At 49.3% G+C, this 3,021-nt stretch overlaps 1 protein-coding gene across 1 annotated transcript in view; it reads left to right on the top strand.

The window, feature by feature from the left end:
* Positions 1–510: 510 nt before the first annotated feature.
* SLC41A2 (solute carrier family 41 member 2) overlaps positions 511–3,021 on the top strand; it is a 123,307-nt gene continuing 120,796 nt past the window's right edge. Inside the window, exon 1 of the mRNA XM_011354422.2 lies at positions 511–825. The gene's annotated coding sequence lies outside the window, so the exon portion shown is untranslated. The remainder of the gene's footprint in view (positions 826–3,021) is intronic.

Raw genomic sequence — 3,021 nt, 5'->3', positions numbered from 1 at the left:
TGGGAGGGGGCTAAGGAGCTGCCCTAAATCTCATCCCCGTAGTGGTCCATCCCTTGCTCTCGGAACCTCTGCGCTGCCCTGCGGACAGGCACGCACAGAGTTACACGTGCCTTGGTTTTAATCCCAGTCTGCGAGAAGGAAAAACGAACCCAGCTAACCCTTGGTCTGAGAGCATAGATCATGAGTCATAGATTTGGGGATTCGGACCCAAGAGCACTCGTGGTGATGTGGATGTGCGTGAGTCAGCGGGGATAGAGTGGGCTGCCGAAAAGCGGTCACAATCCCCTTCTCTCTTGAGACGCCCCTCCTTTCTTCTGTGCGACCCGATCCTCCGCCGGCGCCTTTCAGGGTGTGGCCCAGGGTCCGGGAGGGGGCGGTGCTCGCGCTCCAGGTCGCCGCCCCCGCGGCCACATCACCAGGCGCTGGCTTTCCCCGCGGGCGGCGGCGGCGGCGGCGGCGCGTGCGCCTGCGCTGGGCGGCCGCGCGGGGGCGGGGCGGGGCGGCCGGCCGGGAGCGAGCGGGCCGCGGGCGCCGGCACCCGGGCTGTCTTCGCGGGGCTGCGAGCGCAGGAGGCGGCGCGTGAGCAGGAGCGATCCGTGGGCCCGGGGAGCAGCCGCCGCCGCCGCCGCCGCCGCCGCCGCCGCCGCCGCCGCCGTGGTGGTACTAGGTGAATGCTCCATCCATCCCCCGCCCCAGGTGCCTCTGTTGGGTCTATGGAGGCGGGGTCCCCTCTCCTCACTCCGTCCGCCGCCGCTCTCCGAGGCAGGTGGTAATGGAGGGACGTCTTGGCTTTGGCCCGCAGCGCCGGGTTCGGGCGCATCCCAGGTACGGGAGGGAGGTAGGGCGGGACCCCGGCTCGGGACCCTGCGGCTGGGGCGCGGGGGGCGCCCGGGGAGCGAGGAGCGCCGTGCGGCGGGGCCCGCCGGAGCAGCCGTGCGCCCTCCCGGCCCGCGGCCAACGCCGGAGCCCGGCCCGCCGCGCCTGCCGCACCTCGGGCGGGAGGGCAGGATGGCTCTGGGCGCCCGCAGCCGAGCAGAGTAACCGCGGCGGGTCGCCCCCGGCCCGGACGCCCAGCCAGATAGCGGGTGGTGACTGAGTGATGGGTGGAAGGCGAGCACGGATGGAGAGACTGCAAGGCAGGCTCCGGCACACCCCACATCCACTGCTTCGGGGCTTGGCAGTTGCTCTGAGTCACCGTGTCCTTTCATTCTTTTCTTTATATATGTGAAATATATCTCAGTAAAAACCGCCAAATGTTCATGTACAGAAAGAGATTACATATACGTATGTATTAGATATATTACATTTACATGTATATTGTATGTATATGTAATTATATGTAGCAAGTAAAAAAAAAGATACTCTTCATATATTATCAAATTCATCCTTTTAAAGTATGTTTTTTAGTATATTCACAAAGTTTTGCAGTTGTCACCACTATCCAGAACATTTTCATCACTCCAAAAATGAAACCCTGTTCCATTAGCAGTTATTCCTAATTCCTCTTTTACCACCCCTTGGCAACCACTAATTTGTTTTCTGTCTCTGTGGGTTTCCTAATTCTGGAAATTTCATAGAAATGGAATCATATCATGTGTGGCTTTTGGGGACTGGCTGCTTTCACAGCATAATGTTTTCAAGGTTTGTCCATGTCATATCATGCATCAGCACTTTATTCTTTTTTACGGTTGGATAATATTCCACTGTGTTGGTGTACCATAGCATCACGTTTTGCTTTTCTGTTCACCAGCTGGTGGACATTAAGAATGTCTCCACTTTTTGGCCATTGTGAATAATGCAAACTGAAAACATTTGTGTCTGTTTTTATGGGAACATATGCTTTCATTTATCTTGGGTTATACATGTATATTTAACTTTTGAGGAGCTGCCAAACTTTTCTAAAGTAGCAGCACCGTTTTACGTTCCCACCAGACATTGTGAGGGTTCCATTTTCTCTGCATCCTCAGCAATACTCGTTATTGTCTTTTGGCTAGTTTTTTTCATAGCCATCCTAGAAGGTGTGAAGTGGTATTGCTTTGCATCTTTTCATGAGCTTATGGGCTTCTCCTATGTCTTCTTTGGAGAAATGTTTATTCAGATCTTTTGCCTGTATTTTAATTGAGTTATTTGTCTTTATTGTTGACTTACAATGTTCGTTTATAGACAAAAATAAATCTAGGTTTAGGGGATAGCATTGACTGAAAAAGACAATCAATCTGATATTAAGCAACATAATGCTTCTAGTGGAGAAAGTTAAATAAGCACCACTTAGGTCTTTCAGAACCTTGTCAATTCTTGGGCATCTTACTGCCCCTTTCCCTTTTCTGATATTTTGAGAAGCCACAAAAGGTGTGTTCACAACTACAATCAATAGAACACACAGTTGACATTTTCATATATTCTGTACTTGGTTTGAAAAACAATCCCAGTTATCACTTTAATTACAAATAATTTATTTTGGTAGCCAGCTAAACTAATGAAAAGTAGCAAACACCAGTTACTCGATTCAAGTTTCTTATGCTTGCTTCTCAGGCAGAGTGGAAGATCTTATTTTCCTGTTTGTGTAGTATTTATTACAGTATATTTATATGTGGGAGGCGAATAAATATTTTCAGTGGTGCCGAAGCGCCACTTTTAAGAGCCACTTACAGCTGAATGAATGCCGCTGTGCTGCTTCCGTGATCAATTTCTGAGTGCACACAAATCCAGCATTAGCTTCAGGTCTGTCATAGCAAGAACCACTGAAAAAGACATGATACTTGCCTTCCAAGAATTCGAGCCCATTTTTTTATGACTCTAATATTTTTCTTATAGAAAATAAAATTAAAGATTTCTAAGTGGAAATAATGGATAAGTAAGTCATTAAAATTGTGCGAAGAGCAGTTTGGTCTGCTTTGCAACTATCATATTATGCTTCATTGACTTCATTGACTTGAGCAAAATGGCTACATAAATTAGTAGAATGAGGCTAATAATTTCAATATAGAACCTGAGTGCATGTTTTTGTTTTAGCTAATACAA

Source organism: Pteropus vampyrus, unplaced genomic scaffold, assembly GCF_000151845.1.
Source record: "Pteropus vampyrus isolate Shadow unplaced genomic scaffold, Pvam_2.0 Scaffold16, whole genome shotgun sequence".
Classification (NCBI taxonomy): domain Eukaryota; kingdom Metazoa; phylum Chordata; class Mammalia; order Chiroptera; family Pteropodidae; genus Pteropus; species Pteropus vampyrus.
The sequence above is the reverse complement of the archived record's forward strand: the minus strand, read 5'-3'. Positions and strand labels throughout refer to the sequence as shown.